Source organism: Alexandromys fortis, unplaced genomic scaffold (genome assembly GCF_014885135.2).
Source record: "Alexandromys fortis isolate MF-2015 unplaced genomic scaffold, M_Fortis_MF-2015_v1.1 scaffold_118, whole genome shotgun sequence".
In the NCBI taxonomy this organism is placed as follows: Eukaryota; Metazoa; Chordata; class Mammalia; order Rodentia; family Cricetidae; genus Alexandromys; species Alexandromys fortis.
The window spans coordinates 4,754,156-4,768,941 of NW_026068010.1; the positions used below are offsets into that span (position 1 = coordinate 4,754,156).

Genomic DNA, 14,786 nt, shown 5'->3' on the forward strand with positions numbered 1-14,786 from the left:
TGATATGTTAACAAGCACCTTAGTTGACCATTTGTCCCAGGCTTGAGACTTAACAAGGAATATCCTCTTAACCATACTGCAGACATCTTTAGGAGTTCAGTTGGGCTGCTTACAAAAGTTCATCACAGCTGGGTCTTGTTGACTATTGACCTTCCCTCGTAAAAGGAGGGGGTGGCGAGGGTCACAGGTGTATTCAGCCATCCCTCCCAACCAGTTCTATGCAGTACTGCCCTAATCGTGCACAGTCTTGGGGTCTCAGGGAGGAGCTAGAATGTGTAAGCTGTGGCCAGAAGGAAGTGGACCCCGTACACATCCATGGGGCTTGTCGTCTACACTGGGAGCAGAACTTCCAGGGTGGGCTTTGAGGCCACCCACACTCCTACCCATCACCCATTGCACTGTAAGGAAGTTGAATAAGCTCACTGGTCCCCTAAAGTAAGCTTTGGTGGAATCAACCTTTGGTTTGTCATTGTGAGGAGGGTGGGCAGGTGTTGCCTAGTAACCTCCCCAGGAGAAGATCCTCACAACAGATGGGGAGGGCTGCTACCGGTTCTTTGGGGGTTGACACAGGTGGACAGACAGCACCCATTAGGAGGCTGTGAGAGCCAAAGTCACATTTGAACTTTTAGTTACTCAGCCTGAGCAAGCCACGGAACTCTGATCCAAGGACAGAGAGTTCCTAAAATGCTGGAGGCTCTTGCTTACGGGAGCTAACAAGTCCTGTGTTTCCACCTCCCTAAAAAACTTTGCTCCAAAGCCACAGAGAAACCCTGTCTCGAAAACAAACAAACAAACAAATAAATAATAAATAAGTTTGACCTCTTGATCACACGTGGGCGGCAGGTTCACAGGCAGGAAATAGTCAGGATGTGTGCTTGCCCGTTAGATGTAGGCTAGAGTACATCAGGACGTTTGCTTGTCCCTGACTGGACCTGATGGGAAATACTTAAGGTGCTGGAAACCATGACTCAGGGCCAGAGATGGACCTGGCTAGGGAGTCCTTCAACCTGGCCAGTAGTTAATTAGAGCTTGCTTCAAAGTGGGATTTAAATAGTGGTAGTGGTCTTATTCTCGACCAGTGGGATTAACAAGGCCTGAGCTCAGGTGCAAAGGCTTCACCAACCTCACTGAGGAGACAAGAGCTGGCAGAAGCACGGAGATACCTCTCAGCATATTAGGAAGTGAGTGCCAACCACAAGCAGGTGCACAGGTGTGGAGGAGAGGAGGACCAATGGGGAAGATGGTTCTTACTGCCACGGAACTATAATGTTACGTGTGTTAAAATGTTAATGTGTTAACTTTTTATTAAATTGTAATTAATATGTCATTAACATGTAAATGTTAAATATTATGTAATGAAAGACCCCCCATACTTGAAAGACCCCCGTGCCCACATACTATGTTAAACTCTGCTGAAAATTTAGCTGGGCCCCCAGGCTCAGCTGATGCTAAAACTGGATATCTATGGGTTGCAGACTCACTGACTAGGCTAAGGAGATGGAATACTCCAACCCCCAAGACATCCTATCTAAATTGTCAACTTACTGCCCGGTGTTTTATCTGTCTTTATGGTTTTTCGGGGAAATTCGAGAATAGACATGGGGCCATTCCCAGGATGAGCTAAGCCCACCAATTTGAGAGCCAATGAAATGCTTGTGCTATACTACCCTCTTATGTAATCATTTTTCCCTATAAATATGGCTGTTTGAATTTGCCCGGGGTGTGCAGTTGGCGTAAGCTACTGTTGCACCCACAGGCACCTGTGTAATCAATAGACACCTCTTGCTGATTGCATCTGTTGGCCTGAATTATTGAGTTTGGGGGACTCTCCCACCACCCTTGAAAATGAGGGTCTTTCAGTACCATATAAAAGTCACTTTGTTATGCCCAAATCCGCAAAGTCCCCGCTAAAGTCAACAAGGAGACTGAGTCCCGTCTGTAAAAGCAAAGAGCCTTTATTTTAATCAAGTTTTCTCAGTCTCTCCACCTGTCCAAAGTATTGGAATAAATGGAGAGCCCCGAGCTCAGTTAGATTTGGGTTTTATAATAGTAAAGGTGGGGGTGAGGGACTTTTTGAGTTTAGAACCCCTGATTGGCTGACATTTGTCTAGGGGTGTCCTGATGAGTGTGTGCTGGCAGGTGATCCTATCTACAGCAGTTGGAATGTTAGGCATTTCCTTTGGATGGTCTGTTCTTGGGTGGTACTAGGTAATCTTAGTTTGTGGTTCTTTCTTTCTTTTTATTTATTTATTTATTTATTTATTTATTTATTTATTTATTTATTTATTTATTTTTTTTATTTTCTGGTTTTTCGAGACAGGGTTTCTCTGTGGCTTTGGAGCCTGTCCTGGAACTAGCTCTGTAGACCAAGCTGGTCTCAAACTCACAGAGATCCGCCTGCCTCTGCCTCCCGAGTGCTGGGATTAAAGGCGTGCACCACCATCGCCCGGGGGTTCTGTCTGCTCCCAGGTATTGCTTCAGGGTAAACTAACTGTGACTCAGGCCTCTTATTAGATTTATCGATAGCCAAAATCCTACTCTGGCAGGTGATAATGGTTGGAAGTAAAGAACTTCCTTTGGGTGACCTAGCTTTGGGTGACAGCTTATCATGGCTGGCCCCCACAACTTTATTATAATGTGGACATCACGGATGCCTACTTGTAAGATGAGTTTCTTCCCTCTGTGAAATGAGCTCAGACAAAGGTCCTGACTATGAGGACAATCCACACCAAACACGGTGCAGGTGTTTAGTTGTTGAATCATCTGAAGCGAGAGGCGGGAGAGAATGAACAGGTAGGCTGGGGTTCTGGAGCAGGTGGGGCAGGCTGAGTGGTTGAGGAGGAAAACCAGAAGACAAATCAGCACAGGCCTGTTCAGCAGGGCTGACATTTTCAGCAGCCCTGGTTCCCTGAGCAGAGCAATGGGGTTCCCTCCAAGAGAGGGGAGCAAGGGCTGAACAGGCTGCTCTGTATCTGGGGTGTGAGAAAGGCTGTTCTGCCCATAAAGGACTGTGTTTTCAGGCCGTTTTTTAAAAGGCAGCTAGCTACCTGCCTTACTTAAGGTGCCTGAGTGATTTGACTATTTGGATAATCTAAGCTATGTATGTATGTTTATAATGTAAAAAAGATATATGTATATATAATTTAATATATAAGTATATATAATTTAAACACACACACACTTACTTTAACAATCCTTGAGAACAGCCATAAACCTCAGACCTAGGCTCTGGAAGGCTCCTCTCTGGAGTTCACTGCTTATCTGGCTTCCGAGCCATCTTTTCTTCTTTAGGAAGAAAGACTGACACGTAACTCCCACAGGTGGTCAAGAGATAAAGGCCCAGGGTCCCCTAAGGAGGTGGAGATGGATGGAGTCTGCCTGGGGGAGGGGAGAGAGCTGGAGTAGCGAGTTGTCACCGTGTTCCACTGCACCCCAGCCCGACCGTGTTTGCCGGTTTGTTTAGCAAGGGAAAATGTCCCCAGCCTAGCAGCCTGCACCAAGTGTCTGCCTGGAGACAATCAAGATAATTGAGCCACCTGGAAGGCAGGAAATGGCGCTGGGGAAGAAAGTAAACTCTTTTTTTCAAAAGAACATTTTAAAAGAAGTGGCTAAATACCGTTCCAGCGCCCCAGAATGAACTGTGTCCTGCAAGGCTTCGTCGACCCAGCCTGGCGCTGTTAGGGTCACAAAGTAGGCATTCCAAGCGCATAGTTGGATACATTTGGTTTCTGTCTTTGCCTTCCTTCGTAAGTGATGATTCCAGATCATGGTTTTATCTGTTTTTCTCTTTCTAATAAAAATTTAAAAGAATCTTATAAATTGCATATAATAGAAAAGCATTTTTTTTTTCTAAGACAGGATCTCACTATGTAGCCCTTTCCTTTCCTCTCCTACCCACAGCAGGCTCTCCCCCACCCCGCTCCCTAGTTCATGCTGAGTTCTGGGAAGTCACTATGCTGGAATCTAGGGATAAATTTCTAAGAACAAATTATGGCCGTGCTCCTTAAGGAGCCTGTGTCTCATCTGGAGGACCTTGTTGCAAAGCTGAATTTAATTCTCTGGGCCTGTGGTGGGGCCTAAAAGTCTGCCCTTTGATTTATTTCCGGATCATTTTATATAAACTTCCGACCAGGCCCCTGGGTATTAAGAGAAAGGGGGAAAGAGTTTTCCCTAGTGTCTGCTCCCAGCTTCGCCACTTTGAATTTTCTTCCGCTTCCCTGAAATGTCAGAAAAGGTAACCGAGTCTCACTGACTACCGCTGTCAGCCGCGTAGAATCAAGTGGTTGCTCCGCGGGCACCTAATTATTAAGAGAGAGCTGATAAGTGAGCTGCTGTCCCCTTGCCAGTTCCTCTTACTGTCCCTCGCCCACAGCACATGGAGAGGTGCTGGGGACTGTTCCCCTGCTGTGCCTCCAGCTTGCTCCTCCCTCCTTCCTTCCTGGTCTCCACGACGTCCCTTCACCCATACAGCAGATCACCCTATCCCCGGAAGAAATTTGCCCCTTCGTGCCTGTTGTGCGGGGCAGCCAGAGAAAGGCAGGAAGCTCCGGCAGGCAACTTCCCTTCCAGTAGATCTGTGAGCGGAATCTGAGCTGCGGCTTCTGATGTGGTTGACCTCTGGGGAGAAGCTTTAAAAGCTGCCATGATTTTGTTGCGTCTCATCTGGTTTGATTTGGAATGATTTATCCCAGAGATGATTTTCTGAGTACGTTCAACACCCCCCACCCCCGCGCCCCCAAGGGAAGGGATCCCTTGGCTATAGAGAAAATGTACCACGCCCTCCTCGATGGCATTTGCCTCTGCGAGCAGAAGGCAGAGAGAAGACTTCGTGCACTTCAAACGCAGGCTTGATTCTCTGGCAGTCCGCGGTTCCCTGTGCTTCAGCGGCTTCCACGGCCGGAGGGGAAGCTTGCCTGAACCCCATCGAGGAAGCACTGGACCCCATCAAGGCGGCGCAGGACTTGACAAAGCCTTCTAGAGTCCCGGAGTTTGCTGCCTCTGGCTCAGTAACACAGCAGGGAGACAAACCAGAGCCACCTCAAAGGCTCGGGGACTTTAAGGCCAGAGCTACCCGCTGACAAGAGTAAACAAACAGAGATCCGCCTCCACCGCCACCAGCCTAGCTTCCCAGGCTGTGCTGGCTGACTCAGGTCTCACCGGCTTTTCAGTGTGGATTTGTCTGAGCTCCCTAAACTGTTCATTTCTTCAAGACTGTTGGGCCTCTGCAACTCAGAAAGCCTTTGTGCGTGTGCTGGTTAGGAGTCACTCATCTTTCCTTCCTTCCTTCCTTCCTTCCTTCCTTCCTTCCTTCCTTCCTTCCTTCCTTCCTTTTTTTTTTTTTTTTTTTCCAATTTGGCACAGACCTAGACATACCTGGCAAGAGGGAATCTCCACTGAGGAACTGCCCACATCAGACTGGCCTCTGGGCACGTGTGGGGACTTTTTCGTGTTAATTCATGTAGCAGGGCACCGTGGGCCATGCCGTCCCTGGGCAGGTGTGCCCTGGGACTGTGAAAGAAAGCTGGCTGTGCAAGCCAGTGAGCAGCGTTCCTCTGAGGAGACCTTCAAGGGAGAGAGAGAGTGGCCACAGTCCAAGGAGACTAGGGGATAAGAACAGAAGGAACTCGGAGTGGACTCATCTGGCTGACCCTTCAGAGAAGGGCGCAGTGGACGGACCGCTCAGCTACAGCCTGGTGGGAGTCAGAAGCAGGATGCTGTAAGTTGTGTCCAACTCCAGACCTACAGAAACAGCGAGGAAGTAAGCGATTGTTTTAAGAGCCTGGCCTTTAGGATGAATTGATGTGTAGCTTTAATGAGTAACGCGCACCTCGTGACTCTTTCTCGTGGGCTATCCAGACTGAACCCCGTCCCGCTCTCTGCCTTCCCCAGTCTGCAGCTCTTAATGCAGAATTCCCCATGGCGTCCTGTCGACTTGTAACCGGCACATAGATGCACACTGTATGGGTTTCCCGCATTTAGAAATAACTTAGAGGATAGACATTGATAAAGGAAAATGGATTTATTTATAGTTTGATAGAGAACAGCAAAACCCAATTTCCTCCCCATAGTGTCCAATACTGGGGCTACAGTGTGTGCAAATCATATCAGTCCTTTTCGGGGGGGGGCTTATTTTATTTACATCTGGCGGAAGGAAATGGAGTCAGAAAGATCTGTCTTCTCGAAAGCTAAAAGAACTGGGTTTATCAAAGGATCTGCGTCCTACCGCAGAGGCCCCGGCCGATCCGTGTTCTCTGCTGCTCTATTCAGGCTAGCCGGGAAATGGGATCAGCCTAGGTGTCAACATATACATGGATGATGGAAGTGTGGTGCGTTTACACATGGGATCTTATTCAGCTGTAATGAAAACAGAAAGCCATGAAGATTTCGGGAAAATGGGTGCTCCGTACAGTATTATGTGAAGCCAGGAGACCCAAACCCAGAACAAAACACACGTGTTCTCTCTCGTGTCTATCCTAACTTTTAGTATTTGTAATATTGTATGACTATAAATAGGCATGAGCGTGTGTGCAGATCATAAAAGCAGAAAGGCAGCTCTGAGATGGGGGAAAGAGGTATGGAGTGCAGGGAGGGGAGGGGCATGGGCTGGGAAAGCTGGGAAGGGGGGGGGAGATCAACCCGAGCATATTTTGTTGGAAAATGACAAACTGAAACCTAATATCTTGTATGATTAAAAAAAAAAAAAAAAGGGCTTGTAGACTCTCCCTCCATTCTGGGCCTTATAGGTTCTCCCTGAGTGACTTGGTTTGTTTGATAGGAATATCCTTTTTGTATCTTTCTCTGGAGGTCAGTGATCACGTGATGAAAGGAAGGAGGGGTGCAAGTGTGGAGTTAAGTTTGATTGATCACTATTGGTGCCCGCCTCCCTGCCATCCTGTCACACAGCCTGACACCTGGACCTGGGAGCTGGGCAGCCCAGGAGCTGGGGAGCTGGCAGGGTGGGCGGGGGAGGAGCTGGGGAGCCCGGGAGCAATTTCTCATTCTTCCCTTTCCTTCGCTCTACGTCTTCAGTCTGGCTCAGACTTAGTGCTGCGCCTGCTTCCTGTCGAAGGCCTAGGTGCTATAGAGATCTCCACCAGATGAGAGGCTTCCTCCCCTTTCCTAGGCCAGGCCCACATCTCCTGCCCATTGCTGCTTCCACAGGCTTTGCTCTCTCAATCGAGATACCAAGTCAATCACCCAGCATCGCATTCTCTGGAAGAGTCTCTCAAGACCCTTTTGCGACTAGCTGTTTTCTTCTCCACCAACTGACCTGCCTCTGAGGTCCTCCCAGGTCTGACACGCTCACACACTTTCACTGCCATGACGTAACTTTTGATTGTCACTTGGATTAGATTGAGACACGGCCTAAGAGATGGGAGAAGCGCAACTCCGGGGTGTCTGTGAGGGAATTTAACTCAGAGAGACAACACCTGTGGGTGGTGGCATCTCACAGGCTGAGGGACCAGATGCTATGGAAGGGAGAAAAGAGAGACCCAGCCACTTGGCATGACAGGATTCTTCTCTCTCTGCTTCCTGGCTGCTTTGTTCTGATATGAGCTGCCATATGCTCTGTCATGTGATGAACTAAAACCTCAGAAGCCAAGACCCATGTGGTGATGTCTCAGCTGACTGCAAAAATAATTGCACACTTACACTAAGTAACCAGTCCCTCCCAAACCTTTTCAAACAGATAGCTAATACGGGCTATCTCCAAAGTCGTTATTTCAGGGTACCACAAATCGGGAAGCTTTCCAAAGCCCTTGACTTTGGAGGCAGCAGGCGAGAAGTAGTCATGCTAAACCAGAAACATCTGCCTCCTTTCCCTTCTTGTTGGCTTTCCCTTGGAGCTGAGCTGTGATATTGATGCGGGAAGACACCTCACAGAGGGAGAGCCAACTTCACGGCACAGGCAAAGGAGCAAAGGGTTATGGTAGCCAGTGGTAGCAGAATGAAACACATCTCATTTCCTTCAAGATAATACCTACAAGGTATAGTTTAAGCCAACTGTAAAAAGTCAGAGCTACACAGTGCCTTGTGACATCATCTCTCTTTGAGTCCCTGTATAAAACCTGGCAGGGAGGGGGCAGGGGCTCTCTATACTCCTCTCTCCTTCTGTAAATGATGCTTTACAGGAACTAGAAGCTTTCCTGTATCTCATGAGGAGGTGACTACTAGACTTTTAAGAAGTAAAAATTGATGGTGGAAGATACAAAATAATCCCACCCTAGTTCAGAATTATGTATAATAAAGGGTTATTTATTTAGGGGAGACTTACAGATCACTGTCCTAGATCATAATCCTCTGCATGAATGGGGAACAGGAACAGAGTCTAACAACTGGAAGTGAGAGCCGGAAGCAAGAGAGCAGGCACAGGCTTGACAGCTGCATTTATAGTATAAAAGACCACGCTCAAGTGGGCTGGTATCTTAAAGGCTATTGGCTGAAGGAGTGGAAGGAGCTCCACAGCACCTCCCCCTTTTGTTTAAATAAGAGTTCCAAACCGAATATAAAACTATATACACTAGGAACATATATCAAGTATAAGACTAGAATTACAACCAGAATAAACAATATTAAGCAAGGAACATATGCTAAATGTTTTAATAAACATTCTATCCTAAGGTGTCTAAGTCTTGTATTGGAAATGGCTTGGCTAGATCATAAGAGGATGGTAACTATGACTATCTAATCTTCAATTCCATTGAAGTCCTGAGAAGGGAGATACTTGAGTAGGTAGGAAGTGCAATCAAGCAGCTTCCAAAATGTGTGGTAGATGACAGAGACAACTGGCTGCCTAAGCAATCACCCAAAGTCTCATTTGCAACATTGAAGCAACCAACTTTGGCTAAGGTCTAGAGTAACTGACAGACCATTTTCAGTGGCAGGAAATTTTTCAAAACCATCTTACCCTGTCTTGGCAAGTGTAGGGCCCACAGAGCTACTGCTCCTCCCAGGGTTCATTTTGAGGACAGTTTCTGGCCAAACATCTTTTTGCAGTTCCCAGCTAAACATGCTGTTTGTTCCTGTGCTCCCTCTGCCCTCACTGGTGGTTAGCTTAGGGGTTTTGTTTACTCTTGAGCCTGGTCATTTCCCACCTGCCTGGGGGGGGGGGATTCCCATTGCACAGCAGCTAGGTATATAAGGTTTGTTCTAAGCTTGAATATGCAGCTTTCAGCATTCTCTCCTCACAAATGACCCATGTCTCTTGTGTGTTCCTTTAATCTCCAGGCCCTTGCCCAGCTCACAAATGGTACAGTAGCATGAACTGTACCATAGAGAGTAATGCAGGTGTTACAGTTAAAGGCCTATCAGCGAGATTGGGAAGTAGGGGAACCCCTGAGTGATCGCCCTCTGAAGGCTCGTCAGCAGGTAAGAAATTGATGGTGAGGGTGAATTGAAAATGGGTGCTAGTGGGAGCTGGAGAGATGGCTCAGAGGTTAAGAGCATTGCCTGCTCTTCCAAAGGTCCTGAGTTCAATTCCCAGCAACCACATGGTGGCTCACAACCATCTGTAAAGAGGTCTGGCGCCCTCTTCTGGCCTTCAGGCATGCACACAGAGTATTGTATACATAATAAATAAATAAATGTTTAAAAAAAAAAGAAAATGGGTGCTAGTAATTCTGTTCCAATATTGACGGGCCGATTGATGGGCCAATTCATAGTTCTTTTAGAGAAACAAGGCACCGGTATTAAAACTAAGACAGCCCAAGAGTTCATTAAGACAGTTTTCTTTTGTGTATAGGCCCAAATGTGGTATTGCTAAAGACTGGGCCTTGTTCTTATGCACTAATCCCTGAAAGTCTGATAATCATTTTCCTTTTGATAAGTTGGTCACCTTTTTCAAAAACCATCTGGTATGCTTCCCAAAAGTTATTTCTTTGCAACCTCTGGCAAGGGCTCAGAACGTGTTTACTAATGGGTTTTCCATCAGATGGGCTTGGTGGCCTCCCCTCCTGATTCTGATATTCAGCTTGTTGATGCTAAATCTGCTCTGGTGACTGAATTGATACTTGTACAAATGGCCCTAGAGAAATGTGCTGATATTCCATTTAACCTTTTTACTGACAGTCAATATGTAAGCAAAATTCTCACACCTTTGGAAACTGCAGCTTATACTGCTCCTGTATCTCGAGTCCAGATGCAGTTATTGGCTATTCAAACATTGCTTTGGGCCCGATCTGTTCCCATTTATGTAGGGCATTTGCAGGCTCATACTGACCTCCCTGGTCCCTTGAGCGAGGGGAGTACATTGGCTGATCAGCTTACTCACCAAATTTGTGCAATTAGTCAAAAATTTTAAGAAGCTGCAGAAAAAGCTCATAATCATTTTCTCCTCAATGCCGGATCTTTAAGATTTCATTTTAAAATATCTTGAGAGCAGGCCACTGATATTGTTAAAAATGCTCTGTGTACAGATCTTTTAGCTGTTTCCCCATTTGGGAGTTAATCCTCGTGGGCTTGTTCCTGATCATTTATGACAAATGGATATTACCCATGTTCCTTCTTTTGGGCATATGTAATATGTTCACGTAACTGTGGATACATATTCTCATCTTATTCTTGCTTCAGCCCATACAGGAGAAAAATTACAAGATGTTAAAAGTCACTGTCTCCAGGCTTTCACCCACATATGAGTTCCAAAAACTGTAAAAGCTGGCAATGGGCCAGCCTACACCAGCATTGACTTTGCTAAATTTTTCTCTGAGTTCTCTATTTCTCATAAAACGAGAGTACCTAATAATCCTCAAGGACTGGCTATAGTGGAGGGTGCACATCTTATGCTCAAAGCCTATTTGCATAAAACAAGAAAGGAGGGAATATGGTTCCATCCCCAGAGACCATTTATCTTTTATTTAATACATTTAAAATTTTTTAACTGTTGATGCTCAATCTCGTACCGCTGCTGACCAGCACTGACAGCCAGTTTCTTCTGGGATGCCTCATGTCAGGTGGAAGAATCTAACAGGTGGCACTTGGTGTGGTCCAGATCCCATACTGGTGTGGGGAGGAGGGGCTGTTTGTGTTTTCCCACAGGATGCTGACAGTACAATATGGGTACCAGAGCACCTGGTGCATGCTGGGATTTTCCTGCCCAGAAGCCTGAAGACAGGACAAAGCCAAGAAATCAAATGGACACTGGTAAAGAATCCTCTGTCTCTGATGCTGGTGGGATTGGACAGCCCTGTGTGGCCCTATTTCTTATCTACCAATTTTAGCACAGGTAAACCCGCTGTGCCTTTGGATACCACCCAAAATATTATCACAGGTATTATCACAGGAGCAGAATTCACCCAGCTCCAGTCAGGCACTGCTGTCCTGGGCCCTTGAGTTATGATTGGAGTCTTTCCATACTTTGGGCCGAGTGCATTACTGCCCCCCCCCTGTACTCTTAAGTCCCTTTCAACAAAGAATTGTACTTTCCAGGCAGGAGTTTGTGTCACTGCCCCCCCCCCCTTTGTTTTCTGTTGTTGCTGATCATCCTGCTAATATTTCTGGAGCAGGTTTGTCAACTGAAGAGTTGTTGGGGTCCTGAGGAGCTGGCTGTGGTGGTCTGGGTGCTAAGGATTGTTCCTCTATCTGTCAACACATCCCATGATGATCAACTCATCCTGCATCAAGCACGAAGAGATTTTGGCTTTACAGCAGTCATATTGGTGCCATATAGCCGCTGTGGCTGCCACAGTGGCTATGGCTGCTGGGGTTGACACTGGTCAGTTAGTTGCTTCTGCTAGCACAATGGATACCTTGTCAGGGCAAATTGCAAATGCCTTGGCCACTCAAAATGAATACTGCAGTTAAATTTGCAATTGGTTTTGGTTCATGACCACTGCTAAGGTTACAACTTAACAGATACATTGATAATGCTTAATGCTGCTATTCACAGACCCTGGAGTGCACAATTTTCAAATTGTCTCATGAGATTATTCTAGTTAACAATACCAGGGTTCCTCCCACCAGTGTGAAACCTTACTTAAAGGGCTCCAATTTACGGGCAGACTCATTAAGGACTGAGCAGGCACAGCCTCCTTTGGAGTGCTTATATGTGCTTGAGCATCATCTTCATGTTTTCATGGTGCCAGAGCCAGAGGCAAGCTCAGGTCAATGTCTCCATTCGGCAAGTCCTCTTAGGTATTACCCTGGAGGATCCTTTAGCACAAATCTGGTTGAACATGGTGAAGGGTGACTAGTGAGCCAATGATGGGAAAGTTCTTTGGGGGGCTGCCCCAACCTAAAACAGGAAATTTGTTTGACCCGGACGCTTTCCCATGATGGGTAAGGAATGTTGCCTGACGTCCAATACCACCTAAGACAGGCCTAGTCATGTAACTTAAAATAAAGGGGGGACCTGTAGGGCCCACAGGACTACCCTTCCTCCTGGGGTTCATTTTGAGGACAGTTTCTGGCCAAACATCTTGTTGCAGTTTCCAGCTAAATATGCTGTTTATTCCTGTGCTTCCTCTGCTCCCACTGGTGGCTAGCTTAGGGGTTTTGTTTACTTTTGAGCCTGGTCATTTCCCACCTGCCTGGGGAGATTTCCATTGTGCAGCAGCTAGATAGATAAAGTTTTTTCTAAGCTTGAATAAGCAGCATTTGGCATTCTCTCCTCATGAATGATTCATGTCTCTTGTGTGTTCCTTTAATCTCCAGGCCCCTGCTTGGCTTGCAAACAGTACAGTAGTGTGAACTGTACCTTAGAGAGTAACACAGGCATTACAGGCAAGATTTGACAGTTTGTTTTCTTGTATCCTGCTTGTCCAGTCTAGACATTGTGCACTTTGTCAGTGGTCGAGTCATGGGCAGTTTCTTGCCCAAAGGCCAGTTGTGCCAAGAAGAAGACAAACTCCAAGTTGGGTGTCTTTGGTGATCAACACTCTCTTGGGAAAAGATCAGTGCTGTCAGGAGCAATCGTGTGTCATGTCAACAGGATCCTAAATTATTTAAGTGCCATGTTCTACAGATCTTTGAAGTGGTTGAAGGTTACCTACCTATGCAGAATACAATCTCTATGTATCGAAAGAACCTAATTAGTCTGACTAAAAGTATAACAAACATGAATGACTATTGACCTATAAAACTTAATACTTATATAACTTTAAGACTTCATATCATAATATTAAGCAATCTTTAAACAACTGTTCAGTAAAGGAGGACAATGACATCAAAATGAAAATAATGTATAAACATCTTAATCAGAGGTAGAAATATATAATACAATATGATAGCTATATCCTAAAATTGTATCAATATACAAAATGTCTTAAATAGAGGTAGAAACATGTATGCATACAATATGACAAAATAATTTGCATAGGTACACAAATATTGTAAATAGAAATAACAAATATAATTTGAACTTGTATCAACATAACTATATATTAATATAATATAAATATAATCAGTGTAAATTGTCCATAAATAATAGCTCACAAATATTCACTTTGTTATTATTATTATTAGTGCGAATAAATTCACACTAAATTACCTATCATCCCATTCAATCTTCCTTTTTTTATGTATAATAAAGGGTTATTTATTTAGGGGAGACATACAGATTACTGTCCTAGATCACAATCTTCTGCACGAATCGGGAACAGGAACAGAGTCTAGCAGCTGGAAGTGAGAGCTGGAAGCAAGAGAGTAAGCTCAGGCTTTACAGCTGCATTTATAGTATAAGAGGCCACGCCCAAGTGGATTGGTATCTTAAAGGCAATTGGCTGAAGGAGCAGAAGGAGCTCCCACAGCAAAAATGCTAGGTATGGTGGTACACATCGTTAATCCCAGCACTGGGGAGGCAGGCGTAGGTGGATCTCTATAAATTCATGGTTGGCTTACTCTACAGAGTTCTAGGTCAGTCAGGGCTGCATAATGAGATTATATCTTTTCAAAACAGACAGCAAGGAAACAATGTTTTGTAGCAATTTAATATCTTAAGCACTTGGTGTGTGCTAGATGTTAAGGAGGCCCAGAAAGTGAACAGTGGTTTCAGACCTCAGGGATCTCATAGGGACACTTATTATAATAATAAGTACCATACGTTAAGTACCAGGATTTGAGGGGTTACAAAGGCTCAAAGAAAGGGCTTCTTGGGGCAGATGTAATGTGGTCTGCAGGTTATACTATATTATATTGACATGTCAAGAGGCGAGCAGATGCATTTCAGGCAGATGGATCAGTTTTGTGGGTTTGTTTAAGATTCATATTTTTATCTTATGTATATGAGTGTTTGCATGCATGTATGTGTACATGTGCCATGCATTGCCCATGGAGGGTGCAGGAGTGTGTTGTGAATATTCCTGTTCCAATAAAAATGTGTGTTCTGAAAACGATGTAAAACTAAAGAATCCCATGTTCTCCTGAACATGGTCAGAAATTATTGACACAACATAGCAAAGATTCCTCTTTAATAGTAAACTGGCTTTGCAAGAATGAGGGGAAGTCCCCTGCTTTAAGAATGAGAGAAGAGCCGGGCGGTGGTGGCACACACCTTTAATCCCAGCACTCGGGAGGCAGAGGCAGGTGAATCTCTGTGAGTTCGAGGCCAGCCTGGTCTACAAGAGCTAGTTCCAGGACAGGAACCAAAAGCTATGAAGAAACCCTGTCTCGAAAAAGAAAAAAGAAGGGCTGGAGAGATTGCTCAGTGGTTAAGAGCATTGCCTGCTCTTCCAAAGTTCAATTCCTGGCAACCACATGGTGGCTCACAACCATCTGTAATGAGGTCTGGTGCCCTCTTCTGGCCTGCAGACATACACACAGACAGAATATTGTATACATAATAAATAAATAAA

At 45.5% G+C, this 14,786-nt stretch overlaps 1 long non-coding RNA gene across 3 annotated transcripts in view; it reads left to right on the forward strand.

The window, feature by feature from the left end:
* Window positions 1-3,946: 3,946 nt before the first annotated feature.
* LOC126513523 (uncharacterized) overlaps window positions 3,947-14,786 on the forward strand; it is a 19,951-nt gene continuing 9,111 nt past the window's right edge. For 2 of the 3 annotated variants that reach the window (XR_007595368.1, XR_007595370.1), the window contains exons 1-2: window positions 3,947-5,758; window positions 9,229-11,139. This is a non-coding gene — a long non-coding RNA (uncharacterized lncRNA). The remainder of the gene's footprint in view (window positions 5,759-9,228; window positions 11,140-14,786) is intronic. The other variant, XR_007595369.1, reaches the window with a different exon arrangement.